This window comes from Aotus nancymaae, unplaced genomic scaffold (assembly GCF_030222135.1).
Source record: "Aotus nancymaae isolate 86718 unplaced genomic scaffold, 86718_ANA_hifiasm-v0.15.2.pri h1tg000067l, whole genome shotgun sequence".
Lineage (NCBI taxonomy): Eukaryota > Metazoa > Chordata > Mammalia > Primates > Aotidae > Aotus > Aotus nancymaae.
Window position 1 is genome coordinate 28,440,758 of NW_026988482.1, and position 16,480 is coordinate 28,457,237.

General features: G+C 50.4%; 1 protein-coding gene across 6 annotated transcripts in view; it reads right to left on the bottom strand.

The window, feature by feature from the left end:
* The window catches only part of CHDH (choline dehydrogenase), a 29,776-nt gene extending 16,837 nt beyond the window's left edge, over positions 1 to 12,939 (bottom strand). Inside the window, exons 1-3 of one of the 6 annotated variants that reach the window (XM_064367206.1) lie at positions 12,646 to 12,723; positions 7,482 to 7,552; positions 5,139 to 6,883 (exon numbers count right to left, since the gene is read on the bottom strand). The gene's annotated coding sequence lies outside the window, so the exon portion shown is untranslated. Of the gene's footprint in view, positions 1 to 5,138; positions 7,739 to 11,585; positions 11,607 to 12,645; positions 12,724 to 12,903 lie in introns of those variants that run through there. The other 5 variants (XM_064367207.1, XM_012460754.2, XM_012460753.3 and 2 more) reach the window with 5 other exon arrangements.
* Positions 12,940 to 16,480: the final 3,541 nt, after the last annotated feature.

Here is a 16,480-nt window from a genome sequence, read left to right on the forward strand (position 1 = left end):
AGGACAGTAGTCACCTCTGAGCAGGGAGGCGTTCCTGGGGGTTTTCACTTGCACTGGTCACATTTTATTTCTTGATGTAGATGACAAGCACATGTGTGTGTGTTGTTGTGTAGTTTTACTAAAGAACTGCAGTAAATGACTAATTAAAATCAACAAGATCAAGAGGCAACACAGGAGCTTCACCAGGAGGCACAGAGTCTACCCTGCAGGAGTGAAGACGGACTCCTTCCTTAGGTGGCGGCAGGTCACTTACTCTTCCGTCCCCAATCATTCAAAAACCCCACCCCGCATCACAACTCCGCTCCAACACCTCCCTTTGATGCTCCCACCCTCCCCACATGAGGGAGGGGCCTGCTACCCAGAGGGAACTCCTTGAGGGCAGGGACTCCTAAGCTGCTAGCGTAGTGCCCTCTCAGACCAGCAGGCTGAGTGGGTGGGCAGACTGACTGGCGTGCTGCAGCAGTTCTAGGGAAGCAGCTGCCTGGCATTGGCAGGATGGAAGGTGGGCAGGAATGGGAACAGGGAAAGACAGGATAACACGTGTGTTCATTTCTGTGTGTTGGGGTTGGAGTCCTCCCTGCCATGTCTGGGTTCCGAAGTTGGTGAGGTGGCATCTGAGGCTTCCCTTTTGACTCGGGGTGCCTACACACCCAGCCCACTCTGTTTCCTGAAACCAACTGTGGCCACGTCCAGTCCATCACTTGGACTAGAAGAGGAGGATGTGGCTTTGCCAACTGCCATGCACAAGAAGCAACTTTTGCCTGGTCTACCTTACAGTCAAGAGGAAAAAACTCATGTGACATGCACCCTCCGGTGGTACTGGGCAGCCCCACCAAGCCACACCTTCCATCTGGCCAGCTGGCCTTGGTGATGGACACCTGGTCCCTGTACTGCCACTGTGTGGGAAGCAGGCTTTGGTCAACTCAAAACCCCCACCCCCAATGCCAGTAAAGTGAGTAGATCAAGCAGAGAGAGAAGTAAGAAACACAGGGGCCACCACGTCTTACTGGTTATGGCTGGTGGCTTTCATTGCCACAATCCTTTGTAGCATCAGCTAATAATTCTCATTTCAAATTCTCAAATCAGTAGTCAAAGATTGGTGGGGTGCAGTGGCTTGCACCTGTAATCCCAGCACTTTGGGAGGCCAAGGTGGGTGGATCACTTGAGGTCAGGTTAAAAACCAACCTGGCCAACATGGCTAAACCCCATCTCTACTAAAAAAACAAAAAAATTAGCCAGGTGTGGTGGTGGGCACCTGTAATCCCAGCTACTCAGGAGGCTGAGGCAGGAGAATCTCTTGCACCCGGGAGTCAGAATTTGCAGTAAGCCCAGATTGCGTCACTGCTCTCCAGCCTGGGTGATACAGCCAGACTCTTTCTAAAAAAAAAGTCAAAGACTGCTATTGAAAAGTCTGCTAAACTTTGTGGTTAGAAAACTGATTGCTTTATAACACAAGACAGAATTCCATGTAATTTTGAGCATGTGGCCAATTGCACAACACATTTTCTTACTTCGGTGGAGTTGAGCTGCAAAAGGATCACACCCAGAAGAAAATGCTTACACACCATTCCCGAAGTGTCCGTACTTGTGACACATCTGCCTACAGACTCGCACGACTGGAGTAAAGAGGAAGCTTCCTGAAAGGACCCTTCGCCCAGGGCCCCCAGCGGCACTTGCTTCCTCACCACATCTTGGTGTGCGCACATGTTTTCTTTCTAGCTCTTGGCCGGGGTAGCTTCTTTCCCAGGGTAGGCCAAGAGCTAGAAAGGTAGCTGTGGGCAAGGCTCAGGTAGTCCTACCACAAAGCTCAGCCACGCATGAGCTTCAGAGCCCAGAAAGTTACTTTACAGCCCTGAGCCCTGGCACCCTGAAGCCAGCACTGCCCCAGGCTTGCACTCGACCTTCACACCTGTCACTGTGGCCATGGGCCAGGCTGATGATGACAGTCTTTCTGCGGAACTGCAAAACATGTGGTAAGGACCATGGCCACCTTTGCCTATCTGGGGGTCATTCGCCAAAGGAGGATTCAGGGCAGGTCACCGGCTCTTTTCTACCTGGCTTTCTAGTACTGGCTTTGACCTGCAATCTCTGTGAGACCTCAAACAACATTCCCTACATGCCAGGCTGGGCTTTGTGTGGGTACAATACACTGCTCTTTGGTTGCCTTTGTCTGATCATAGAGCTCCATTCAACCATGGGACCAAACTGAGTTATATTAACAGAAGCAGCTACCCCCGCTGAGCACATCACGTGGGTTATCAGGTTTAAGCCCCTAAAGATGGTGGGTGGGGTAGAGAGTCTTCATCATCTCTCCATCACCATCAGCCCCATGTCACGGAGAGAAAAACAAGGCTGAAGAGGTCGAGCCCCTGCCCCATGTCAAGCCAGAGGCTGGGACCCTCTCCAGCACAGGCCCAACAAAGCCACATCACAGAAGCCAAAAGGTCATGGTCAGCATGCGAAAGGGTGCAAGACACCAAGTTCCCATGCCAGGGGTCTCAAGCCAAGAAGGCTTGGCTGCTTTTCTGCATCCCAGCGGAGCTTCCCAGGAGCACAACCGTCTGAATACCCAGCCCTGTGGTGGGCTGAGGGGAATGTAGTGCAGTGGCCAAGGGTGGGAAGGATCCCAGTTAGAGAATGAGACCTGGCTGGGCCAGAGGCCGTGGTGGTCCAGGGAGTAACCCTGGGCAGCTGCTCCTCCTCCCACAGGAACTTCATGCCACCCCCAACCCAGGTCCCCCACCTCCCGAAGACAGTGGGACAAGCTTCCTCATGGCCCCCCAGGCCCTCTTGCCCTAAGCCTGACCAGGCCAGGCCCCTGCCTCTGTAGCCATCATCCCACTGTGAGCCTCAATCTCTGGGCTCCAGGTGCATGGTCCACTTTCCCTTCCTCCCCAGGGCCTTTGCACATGCTGTTCCCTCCTCCAGGTACAGGTCCTAACCTCCTTTCACCTATTCACTCCTCACCTTCCCCCAGGCCTTGATTTCCCTGGAAAGCCCTCCTCACCACTGATCACATCCATCCTGGGACTTCTGTGTCACTTACTGGGACCTCAACAGGCTAACAATGAGATGAGCTGTGGGAGGCCTGCATCCCTGGCTGAGGGCTCCACGCCCTTGCCTCCCACCGAGTGCTGAGCCTGGCCTGAGGCTGGCATTCCGTCATGCTGGCTGAGGGGACACGTGCAGAGGATGAGGCTGCATGAGGCCTACAGCAAACCCAACCTGGGCAGTCTGAGACATGGATGCTGAGCTCGTACACCTGTGCCAGGACCAACAGAAGGGACCCCCAGGAATGTTCTGGATCCAAATCTGGTAAATGGTTACCCAGGCATACACACAGATCAAACCAGCGCGAGGTACACTTCACTGTGTAACTGTTGTACCTCAATTAAAAAGTGCAAAACAGTTTTTCTGAAAGCATCTTCTGGGCTGAGGCAAGAGGATTGCTTGATGTAACTGAGGAGCTGAAGACCAGCCTGGGCAACATAGCGAGACCCAGAAATTTTTTCTAAAAAAAATTTGTTTTTTAATTAGCCAGGTACAGTGGTGTGTACCTGTAGTCCTAGCTACTCAGGAGGCTAAGGCAGGAGAATCACTTGAGCCCAGGATTTCAAGGCTGCAGTGAGCTGGCACTGTTCCACTGCACTCCAGCATGGGCAACAGAGCAAGACCCCATCTCTCTATTAAAAAAAAAGGCATTTTCTTCAGTGTCAAGTTCCTCTTCCCAGGAATCTTATCTCCCACATATTGATACACAATTAACAACTGAATAGGAAACTGCCACCTGGGAGATGATTCTGGACAGTGTGGACAAGGCCACATCACTTGGCCCCTTGTGTCCTGGCTTCTTGGGCAGAACCCTCGTGCCCTCTGATCCTCCTGGTGAAGAGGGGCAGACGGGGCAGGGCTGAGGCTGGTCAGGACGCACCACAGGCTGCCACAAAAATCCAAGGTGGAGTACTGAAGTCTGACATCGCATCAGAGCTCTGCCAGGCCTCACCATGTGACCCAGGGCAGGGGTTTCCTGTTGGTAAGGCATGGACGCTGGCCTCTGCGGGCACCTCCGATGACTGTGAGTCTGCCCCACTGCCGCCCCTCTGCTGCCCTACAGTGGGTGCTTCCTCAGCCCAGGAACCCTGTGCTTCACATTCCAGGCCTCTGCCCTCTGCACACACCCCTCCACTCTCTAGCTGCTTCCCCAGTTTTTAAAACCTTCACGGTGGTCTACACCAAAACCAGATTGTAAGGTGGGAGACTATGTGATGGCTCCCACCTGTAATCCCAGCAGTTTGGGAGGTTGAGGCGGGCAGATCACCTAAGGTCAGGAGTTCAAGACCAGCCTGGCCAACATGGTAAAACCGCATCTCTACTAAATATATGAAAATTAGCCAGGCATGGTGGCACGTGTCTTGTAGTCACAGCTACTTGGGAGGCTGAGGCAGGAGAATCACTTGAACCTAGGAGCCAGAGGTTGCCATGAGTCAAGATCACACCACTGTACTCCAGCCTGGACAAGACAGTCAGACTCTGTCACACACACAAAAAAAAGAATGTAAGGTTGGAAACTTAGAGTCCTAACACCCAGGCAGGGGTGGGGTCTCAGGCTGTTCAACCTCCAGGGACGGCTCTTCAGGGTCGCCTACCATTTCTTTCCCTTGCAGGTGTTTCTGTGGATCCAGTCTGTGCAGGTGCTATGGGCGTCCAGCCATGGGTAGGAGGAAGGGTGCAACAGAGGTCACTGCTGGGGATACCCAAATCCCTTAGGGGCCCCTCCCAGAGTTAAGTACCTGACAGACTAGGGGGTCGGGTGGCTGCAGTGCCTCAGGCCAGCCCCTGAGGAAGAGCGGCCACTCTGCTCCAGATGTGAAGACCCTGCACTCTGCGCTGCACTGTGCCTGGGTGAGTGGGCTCTGCAGCACAGAGGGCCTCAGGTGAAAGTGGAGCGGTGGGCATGGTAAGCCAGAGCACAGCCAGAGGCAGGCCAAGGGGACAGAAGGCGCTGGTGTCCCAGCTCTTATGCAGTAACATAGCAGCGAGAGAAAGACAACTGCTCTTCTCTCTCCAGGGGAGTTGAAGGCCCTCCTCATGCCAGGCACACGGCAGGCTTCAGAGGCCACTAGTTACCAAGCTCTCACCTGGCAGAGCCCGTCCACAGAGCTGCTCTTCCTACCATGTGTGTTCACTAACAGACAGCAGCGGGGACAGCTGGAAGCTCTCAGAGCCAGGTATGCAGCAGGCACTCAATAAATGCTCGTCATGTGACTGGTATATAAAAATGCACTGTCCAGGGAGAAAAAGACAATGAAGCCAAGGCCTAAGGGGCAGTAGCTCCTCTCATAAGAATGAGGCTGGCGCCTCATGAAGTGGCAGAATCCGCCCACTTTTGTCCACCCCTTGGACACTACCTGGATCAGGCCCCATCATCTCCTACTGGAACCCTCCCCACAACATCCTAGAAGTGTCCCTGCTACTACTGATGCCTCCTCAGGCCACCTCACAACCAGCTCTCCACAGAGCAGCCAGGGTGATCTCAGAACAAGGGGAAGCCCAGACTAGCAGAAGGAAAAAAGATATGGGCAAGGGTCAACTGGGGACTCACCAAGGTGACTTCACACCCAGGAGGCAATTAAAAGACTGACTTCTCCACACAGTCCAGGCAGGGGTCTGAATGGAAGAATGCAACACCACCTGCAAAACATCCTTGCCCAAAAGTTCAAACCTGAATCTGATCACACTTCTAGATCAATCCGCCAACTCACAGGAAATGCAAAGGTCAGAGCAACTTGCAAAGGTCCACCATCAGCAGAACCCAGGCAAAGGGAAACCCCACAGTTCTTCAACAGTAGATCCAAGTATAGAATGGATAAATAAGAGAGAGATGAGCGAGAGGAAGGAAAGCCTACAGGCTGTGAGAGAAGCAAGACCCAACCATGAGAATGTGCCGCTCTTGACTGGACCCTGGTAATCTGAACACTGAGTGGGTATGTGAGGGTGTCAAAAAATCATTATTTGTCAGACGTGACTGTGATCCCGTGGTTATGTTGTTTAAACTCACCCTTTCATGAACCTTTGTACATTGCTTGTGGGAATGTAAATTAGTACAGCCACCATGGAAAACAATATGGAGATGCCTCAGAAAAAACAAAAAAGAAGTATCATATAATCCAGCGACCTCACTACTGGGGTGGGTATATAGAAGAAAGGAAATCAATACATCAAAGAGATAGCTGCACACCCATGTTTACTGCAGCACTACTCCCAATAGCCAAGACACGGAATCAAACTGCATACCCATTAACGGACAAACAGATTTTAAAAATGTTATACACAGTGGAGTACTATTCAACCATAAGAAAGAATGAGATCCTGTCCTTTGCAGTAACACGGACGGAACTGGAGGTCATTATGTTAAATGAAATAAGCCAAGCACGGAAAGTCAAAAATCACATTCTCACTCATAGTAGGGAGCTTAAAAAAAAAGTGGATCTCATGAAGATGGAGGGTAGATGGGCAGTTATCAGGGCTCAGGAAGGGTAGGGAGGATGGGGGAAGATAGGTTGAGTAACGGGTACAATACATAGTTAGATAGAAGAAATGAGATCTAGTATTTGACAGATCAGTATGGTGACTATAGTTAACAATCTATTGTACATTTCAAAATACCTATGAGAATAATTCAACTATTTTTTTCTTTATACTCTAAGCTCTTCAAACTTGTGCACTTAGATAATTCAAATATTTCTAAAGATAAATATTTAAGGCTGGGTGCAGTGGCTCACACCTGTAATCTCAGCACTTTGGGAGGCAGAGGTGGGGGTGGGAGGATTGCTTGAGGCCAGGTGTTCAAGACCAGCTTGGGCAACATTGTGAAACCCCATGTCTACAAAACAAAAATTTTTAAATTTTTATTATTTTTTTAAACAAAATTTTTTATTAGCTGGACATAGTGGCACACACCTGTAGTCCCAGCTACTTGGAAAGCTGAGGTGGGAGGATTGCTTGAGCCCAGGAGTTTGAGGTTACATGAGCTATGATCCTGCCACTGCACCCCAGTCTGGGTGACAGAGCAAGATCTTGTCTCAAAAACAAAAAAGTTATCTAGGATTTGGTTTACAATCACCCCAGGGATTAGGAGGACATACAAAACAGGACCCCCACGAGGTGATGCTAACAAAGTTATGTGATGGGAACATGAAATTCCCATCTCCATCATCTCTTCTGGCTAATTTTGTACAGGTTTCAAATCTTCCATGATGAAAAGGATTTTTGTAGTTGTTGTTTGTTTGAAATCTCAGATCTCACTAGAGGAGTGAGGGAAAGTACAGAGGTGGGAGCATCTCTGTGGCACAGGCCTGGCCTACAACGAGGGATTTCCAACAATTCCCCAGATGTTTGGGGTGTTCTGCAAGTGCTCATCACCAGTTTCCTTTTTCAAGTAAACTTTTAACCCATTTTTTAGAATCTCAGTTAACACCCACCTCACATCCAGAAGGGACAGGATACAGTGCACTCTGTGACCGAGGCTGGCCCACGCACTATTTGTGATTGTCTGTGAAAGATAAGTACAGAATCGAAAGTCAGAGTATAGAAACTTTTACAGTTTCATCACTGGACACAGCCGCCTCATGTCCGTTGAGTCTAATAAGCAGGTAATGGGCTTATCTTTTCATATATCTTCAATTTTATTATAACAATTTTCATATTTTAAAAATTGGCCCATGAAAGATTACAATTTTAAAAACAATCATCTAGTCTTCCACCATGGAGAGTTTGAGAACCACTGTTATGGACTAGATATTGATCCCCTGGAGACCCCAAATCCATCCGCTTAGGAGGTTGGCCAGAGATGCCAGGACAAAGCTTCCCTTCCCACCATCTGCTGTGCCAACTCCAGTATTTCCTATAAATACATCACAGGCGCTGCAAAGCCTATTTGATTTTCTGTGCTCATTGGCACACTTCCACAGCAGTATAAGCAGAGCCACTTCCAGCAGACACCTCTGTCGCTGAGGCCGGAGTGCATGGGCAGGATCATAGCTCTCTGCAAGGTCCAGGTGGTGTGCTGGGTGCTCCTGTTGGTCAAAGCATCTTGGCCAGCCATGGTTAGCCAGCCAACTTTCACACACACGCCCACCACCATTTCCCCTTCAAACTTCTGGATGGGTTTAACTGGAGAGGGTCCTAAGACTGCATGGTGAGCTGTTTGAAAAACTGACTGCTTCTTTGTATCAACTGGAAATCACTCTATCACTAAAGTACTGAAATACATCAGGAGCTGGGGCTAGTGTAAGACATCAACCTGCACTCACGGCCCCTGGTTTCTAGTGTGCTCCTGAAAATGGCATCACTGTTCTAACTATGATACACACACACACACACACACACACACACACACAAATCACAAACATAAAGTTATAAAACAAACTCACAGCTGGGCACAGTGACTCACGCCTGTAATCCCAGCACTTTGGGAGGCCGAGGCAGGCAGATCACCTGAGGTCAGGAGTTTGAGACCAGACTGGCCAACATGGTGAAACCCCGTCTCTACTGAAAATCCAAAAATTAGCCAGGCGTGGTGGAGAGCACCTGTAATCCCAGCTACTCAGGAGGCTGAGTAAGGAGAATCGCTAGAACCCAGGAGGCAGAGGTTGCAGTGAGCTGAGATTGCACTATTGCACTCTAGCCTGGGAGAGAAGAGCAAAACTTCACCTCAAAATAAATCAATAAAATAAACTCACACTAATATGGAAGGTCGCCTGAGTCTGTGTCACGCATTGAGGTTCCATGTTCAAGTTTCACTACATTAAAAGAGAATTGGAAGTGGCTGGAAGTGAAGATCCTTAGGTTGCAGCCTCCACTCTGCTACCACTCATGGTTTAGCATCCCTGGGCCTCGGTTTCCTCATCTATGCAATGAGAATGCAACCACTCATTTCATAGGTTTTGTTGAGGACAAAAGAAAATAAGAGCTAAAACTACACTTCAAACAATTAAAAGGACCAGGTGCAGCGGCTCATGCCTGTAATCCTAGCACTTCGGGAGGCCAAGGCAGGAGCACTGCTTGAAGTCAGAAGTTCAATATCAGCCTGGGTAACATAGCAAGACCTCGTCTCTAAAAAATAAAAAAAGAAAGAAAAAATTAGCCTGGCACGGTGGTGCACACCTGTAGTCCTAGCTACTTGGGAGGCTGAGGCAGAAGAGTCGCTTGAGCTTCGTGAGCTAAGATCGCACCACTGCACTCCAGCCTCGGCAACAGAATTACACACTGTGTCAAAAAAAAAAAAAAAAAAAAGGGACGAAAAGTGCGAAGCTAAAACTACATGGTGATTTTATCAAGTTTACAGCATGGCCTGAGTTTCGTCCTCCCTCTTCTTACATACCTTCACTCATTCCATTTTTTCCTCCATAAAGTGTGGAATGTGATGCTACATCTATGACCAATATTATTAACAACAAATAAATTCAAGCATCATGGATCAAAAAATATACCACCGACCCTGCTGCATGTGCCCAATGTAGGGCCCACCATAGGGTGATAGGGTGGTCCTCTCTGCAGCCCTGTGAGGCTAACTCCATCACTCCTGTTAACAGATGGAGCTTTGAGAGGAAGACAATAGTAACCTGCGTCCTCTGCATTCGAGGCTTTCTTCGAGGCCCCAGTGTGATAACAACAATGTGAAAATCACTGCAAGTTCCCAGGAGACAAGGCACAGGGACCACAGCCATGAACAGGACACATGTACACGGCCTCAGAGGAATCAGTAGGAGTGGTATTAAGGACGAGTTAACACCTGGCCCGAGTCTGTGGGCTTTCCTGGGCCAGCCCATCCTACTGGGGCAGAGAAAATGCAGTTTTGTAGCCCTGCTGGGAACAGTGTGGTGCAAGCCCTCAGTGTGGCTTCAGGGTCTCTCCCTCGAAGCAAGGATTAAAGGTGACCCCGCCAAACTTAACCAGCTGGAGCAGAACATGGGGTTGAGGGAGCACTGAGGCCAGGAGTGCTCCCAACAGCTCCCCTCCCAGCTCAGGCTCACCACCGGGGGCCCTGGGAGACAGCCAGTAGGTGCCAGAAACGGCTCACTTTTCATGAGACAATGAATCCACTGTTGACCAGCCAGGGCCTTGATTAATATTTGCAAAAGAATGAAGTGGAAAATTCCACCTGTGTGGGTGGAGACTGGACCCTCGGGACATGTCAACAACCCTAAGGCCTGGCCTTGTTCTTCCAGGGATGGATCAGGCCAAGAAGCAAAGGTCTGAATAACAATGACTGAACCTGGAATTACCATGTAGGGAATTTCCCTCTTTTTCTTTTTTTTTATTTGGTTCTGCCTCTCCTGCCCCTAAATCTACACAGCACTCTTAAATCCTTCAACTTGCTTTCCTATCTACTGTTTCTTCTGAGTTTCCTAACCGCCCTGCTGAGGAGGCAGAACTGATGTCAGCCCATGTTACAGATGGAGAAACTGAGGCTGAAGACCAAGAGCCTCGCTCAAGGCCAACAGATGGTGACTGAGCTGCAGAACCAGGTGGTCTGGAAGCCAGGCATCTCACCATGCTGTGGCTGCACAGAGCCTGTCCTGAGGGTCTGGGTCAGAGCCATGGGGGCTTGACACAGGTTTTCCAGGCTCTGGCAGAGGCCCTGACCTTTGCTCTGCTTATGAAGAGGAGGAAGTTCAAACCACCTCCCCTGGGTGGGCAGGCTCAGGCACTGGCCTTGGAGGAAGGTATGTGTTAATTTATTCATCCATTCAAGTATTTAATGAGCACTTACTAATCCCCCAAATAGGAAGGCACACTGTGGGGTAGCTCTTTCAGAAACCCAGACCTAGCAGAATTTATGACTGAAGGGAGAAAGTCAGAAAATCTCCAGTAGACTCAAATCACTTCAATGCCCCTATCACCACCTCACTGTACAGAAAAGGAGACTGTTCTGAGAAGAGCAGTGACTTGCCAGGGCCTCCAGTTCAAAACGCCACAAAATTATCTGGCTTAGGCAGCCAAACAAATCGTGTCCCTTCCGGCAGGCCACCTGGGACCTCTCAGGCAAGGCCACTTGAGGCATGGCCTTCTACGGGGAGAAAACCCCCCAAGGGGACAGGCAGACACACCCTGTTTGCCCACGTCAACCTCCAGTTGTGGCTGCAGGGCCCTTCACACCCTCCCCTCCCACCCCCAACTCCACAGCCCGGTATCACCCATCCCTAAGCCCCAGGGGGGTGTCATTCTGAAGCCAGAACAGCACCAACCAGCCTCAGGCCAGTGCCCTCGGTCTCTCTGCCTCATCTGACCCCACAAGTTCCTCCCTCACTACTGGGCTTTCTTGCTGCAACCCCTCCCAGGCCTCCCCACCTCCTCTGGCAAGCTCTCCTCTCCAGGGCTCCATCCTCCTCTCCTCTCTACTGACCCCTAAGAAAGTCTGACTCACAAACACTGTCTCCAGGACTAATCTCTGCATCCCTAGTTGTCTCAAAGCCCACGTGCCCATCAGCACCAAGCTCACCGCAGCAGGGCCAGCCCTGGTGCACAGCTGAAAAGCCAGCACAGCCTGGAGCCTGGCCCACAGCACAGAATCAGATACTCACGGAATGAAGGACTAGCCCTCTACCTGCCCTGCAGAGCCACCCAGGTGGCCTTTCTAAAACTGAAAACTGACCACCATCTAAGCCCGTAGCACTGATCCTCAGCACCACAGGACAAAGTTCACAGTCTTGAGCTTGCAGACCAGACTGTTTTCACCTGGGCTTCCGCAGCAGGGCGGGCACTTGTGTCCTTGAATATACTCCTCACGGCGCTCATCCTCACTCCAGGAATACCCAATGAGCCAGCACCTATGTGTCGTTCACCTTTGCCCCTGGCACCCAGCAGGTGTACAGGAAGATGACTATTAGAGCTGAAAATCTTCTCAGGGGCCACAGGACCCAAAGCAACTCAGAGGTGGAATGAGGAGCTCAGGGTGGCCCAGCCCCAGGCAGGGGTGCAGCCACAACCTCGAATGAGTTCCCTGGTCAGGAACCAGAGCAATTCTCTGAGAACGCTACCTGCAGCTCCACACGTATGCACGCCAGAGCCCAAAGCCCTGGCTGATCCCCACTCCACGCAAGCCCTAACCAAGCTGGTAGGTGGGCCAGGCCTGACACACAAGTAGGGCCTCAGCTAAAACAGCTGCTTGACTCAGCACAACCTCTCACCAGCTGGCAACACATCCCTAAGTTCCATACCCCTCTTTAGGCCTCCGTCTTCCCATCTGTAGAATGGAGCTTATTCCACCTACAAGTTTAAATGGCCCTGAGTTGGTCATCACAACTGTCGTTTGTAAACTGAGGGGGCTGAAGAAGCAGTCCAGCCTCTGACTCCTGTTAGCCCAGCTGATCTTTATGAACTCTCCCCCAAACCAATGCGTCTGAAAGAATGGTCCCGGGGCCACCCACCCACGAATTATGGGGACTTGGGTTGAGGCTGCTTAAATGCAGATCCCGGGCCTGACCCGGACCCGCCGTCCGGATTCCATTTTAGGCGGCGCTCAGAGATCCCAGGCCAGGGAAACTTGAGAACTGCAGCTCCAAGGCGCCAGTGTTGACGGCTTCCGCTCCGGGAACCCCAGGTGCTACTGTCCGAACTCACTCGGTGGAAACAGACATTTACCAGAAAGCCTGGGGCTGGGCATTCCTACCGCTCTAACACCGCGTAGCTAACAGAACTCGCTCCCTCTAAGGAGTCCGTGAGCTTCCGCAGCCCCGGTTCCACCCCTTTAGCCACGCGGGACGGGGCGGTTGTGTAAAGCGAGCCCAGGTCTCGGCGTCCAGCCTGGCCTCGGGCCCCTAGGCCTCTCCGGGCTCCCGGCCGGGCGGCGCCGCTGCGGGGCGATTCGGGGGTGGTCGTGGCGCATCCGTGGCTACTCACCCGGGGCGGCTCGGACGAGGGCCCGACAGTCGAGGCCCGGAGCGGGCGGCCCAGCCCAGCCCCTGCTCCTCGGCACTTTAACCTGCGGCGCCGGCTCCCCGCGCGCTCTCCGCGTCCGGAAGGGGGACGCAGCCGTTCCGAACCGGTCTGCCCGGGGCCGCGACTGGGACGCCAAGCTAGCCAGGCTCGGGCGGGGCGCGTGAGGCCCGAGGGCGGGGGCAGCGGGGCACCTGGCTCACTGCACGCACGTGTGCGCGGGGGCCGGCGCGCGCCGCAGCTGCGGGAGCTCTGCCTGCGCGGACACAGCCCATCCCACCGAGCCCCTGCGGGCGAGGGCGCAACGACCTGCCCAGCTGGGAGGGGGCCGGCGGGCCCGCCCTCTGTCCGGGTGGCGGGGCTGGGCAGGCGCTGCGAGAGGCGGAGCCGAGAAGGGGCGGCCCCGGCGCGCCGGGATAAGAGCGCAGCGTGCGGCCGGCCGGGGTCCCGCGCGGTGGCCCCGCGATGTCGCTCGTGCTGCTGAGCCTGGCCGCCCTGTGCAGGAGCGCCGTACCCCGAGAGCCGGTAAGCCCCCGCCAGCACCCCTTCCCGCGTCTCCTGGCCCTGGAGCCCAGATCCTGACGTCGTCTGACCCGCCTGCCGGGGCTGCCCCGAAAGAGTGCGCGGCTAGAGGGGCACGCCTGTACCCTCTGGGCAGCCCCCGACATCGGCCGGCGTCAGGCTGCTTGAGTCAGGGGCGTGGGAATCAGGCAGACCCGGCGTCAGATGCCACCCTGTACTGTTGGTTCTGTAATTTATGCTCACCAGGCTCCAAGTCCTGAATGGTAAAACGAAGGGCAGTACCAAGCCCCCCAGGGTCTCTTAAGGAACGACGACGGCAAGGGGCCTGGCACGTAGTCGGCACTAGTTATTGTTACTTGGGGTCTGCTCACCTGTTGGGGCACAAGAACTTTCTCCACTAGTATCCCCTCCCTTTTTGGCCATGTTGATTGCCCTCTTCATTCGTGAAGGCAGTTTCCTTTCTTCCCCAGTGCCCTGAATGACAGGGAATTTTCTGGGTCACTGAAGAGAAAATAGCTCATCCCCTAAATAACCGTTGAAATGATACCCCTGCCCTCTTAGCATAGCATATAGCATCAAGCTCGGTAGTTACCTGTTAGTGGACAAACTCCATTCACTGTTTCCTGATGTCTTCAGCTCCTATCCTTCCCCTCTGTGTCAGTTCAGAGGCTCCCTTGGCTTTTTGCACTGGAGGGAAGAATTCATTCCTTTTGCTATAGTTGCTACAAGGCCAACAATTTCAGCTTGGTAGCATTTAGGGTTGTTGCTTGGCTTGTCTCACCAGCCCTTTGATAAGAACTCAGCTCCTGGTATGATGGCTTATCTAAAAAAAAAAAAAAGAAAGAAAGAAAAGAGAAAAGTCTAATTGGGTACAGTGGCTCACGCCTGTAATCCGAACACTTTGGGAGGCCGAGGCAGGTGGATCACCTGAGCTCAGGAGTTTGAGACCAGCCTGGCTAACAGGGTGAAAACCCATCTCTACTAAAAATACAAAAAGTAGCCAGGCAGGGTGGCGGGCACCTGTAATCCCAGCTACTCAGGAGACTGAGGCAGGAGAATCACTTGAACCCAGGAGGCAGAGGTTACAGTGAGCCGAGATCGCACCACTGCACTCCAGTCTGGGCCACAGAGTGAGACTCTGTCAAAAAAAAAAAAAAAAAGTCTGATGCTATCCCTTAGAGTTTATTATTTTTTTTAAGACAAATGATTGACAATTTTGCCCAAACTCAAATCACTCAAACTATCCAAAGGAGGTCTTAGACGGTGTTTGGAAATGTGGATGCTCAGCAGGGTCAGACTACAGAGCTGCTGGACATATCACATTGATCTTGTCATTTGAACTTGCTGCTGCCTAAAGGCTCAATATTTTAGGTTCAGTATTTTATTCCAGAACCAAAGCACAAATTATCTTTTTTTATGAAAAAACACTAGCAGTTAATTTCAAAAGATTTAGCACCAGCCTTTCTTGAACACTAATAATAATATTTAGTTTTTGACAGCTTTTTTTTACTTAGTTTTTTTTTTTTTTGAAGAGAAAGGAAGAAAGAGAGAAAGAAAAAAAGAATGAAGAAGAGAAAGAAAAAGGAAGAGAAAGAGGGAGAGAGAACGGGAGTATTGCTTTATTGTCCAGGCTAGAATGCAGTCTAAAAATGGGAATTGAAAACCTCTTTTATGCCAATAATTGTGCTTAACAATAGAGACAGGAAGGAATAAGGGAAGAAAATAACAAACAAGCAGCCAACCAATATTTCATTTAAACCTATGAAATGCTGTGCAATTATTGAGGAGTGATTTACTTCCAATTATGTAGTCACTTTTGGAATAGGTGTGATATGGTACTGATAAGAATGTATGTTTTGTGTATTTGAAGTGGAGAGTTCTATAAATGTTTATTAAGTTTACTTGTTCTGGGTCTGAGTTCAAGTCCTGGATATCTGTTAATTTTCTATCTCGTTGATCAGTCTAATATTGACAATGTGATGTTACAGTCTCCCACTATTATTGTGTGGGAGGCTAAGTCTCTTTATAAGTCATTAAGAACTTGTCCCTTTATTTTGCGTCTTTGTGTATCGTCGCATGTGAGAGGGGTCTGGATACAGCGTACCGATGGGTTTTGGCTTTTTATCCAGTTAATAATATGTATGAGTTTAATACTGCCGTTTGATGCTAGCTGGATATATTTTTGGAAAGGCTGATACTGGTTGCTCCTTTATATGTATAGTGCTTCTTTCAGAAGCTTCTGCAAAGCAGGCCTGGTGATGGTGAAATCTCTAAGCACTTGCTTGTTTGCAAAAGATTTTATTTTTCCTTCACTTTTGAAGCTCAGTTTGTCTGGATGAAATTCTGGGTTGAAAGTTCTTTTCTTTAAGGATGTTGAATATTGGCCCCCACTCTTTTCTGGCTTGTAGGTTTCTGCTGAGAGATCTGCTGTAAGTCTGATAGGCTTCCCTTTGTGGGTAACCTGACCTTTCTCTCTGGCTGCTCTTAGTATTTTCTCCTTCATTTCAACCCTAATGAATCTGACGGTTATGTGCCTTGGGGTTGGTCTTCTTGAGGAATATCTTTGTGGTGTTCTCTGTATTACCTGGAGTTGGATATTGTCCTGTCTTACTAGGTTGGGAAAGTTTTCCTGAATAATCTCCTGAAGAGTATTTTCCAACTTGGATTCATTCTCTTCGTCACATTCAGGTACACCTATCAAACGTAGATTAGGTCTTTTCACATAGTCCCATATTTCTTGGAGACTTTGCTCATTCTTTTTTATCCTTTTTTCTCTAATCTTGACTTCTCGTTTTATTTTGTTAAGTTGGTCTTTGAACTCTGATATCCTTTCTTCTGCTTGATCAATTCGACTGTTAAAACTTGTGCATATTTCGCGAAGTTCTCGTGTTGTGTTTTTCAGCTCCATTAATTCACCTATATTCCTCTCCAAATTGTCTATTCTCGTTAGCATTTCATCAAACCTTTTTTCAAAGTTCTTAGTTTCTTTGCATTGGGTTAGAACAAGTTCTTTTAATTC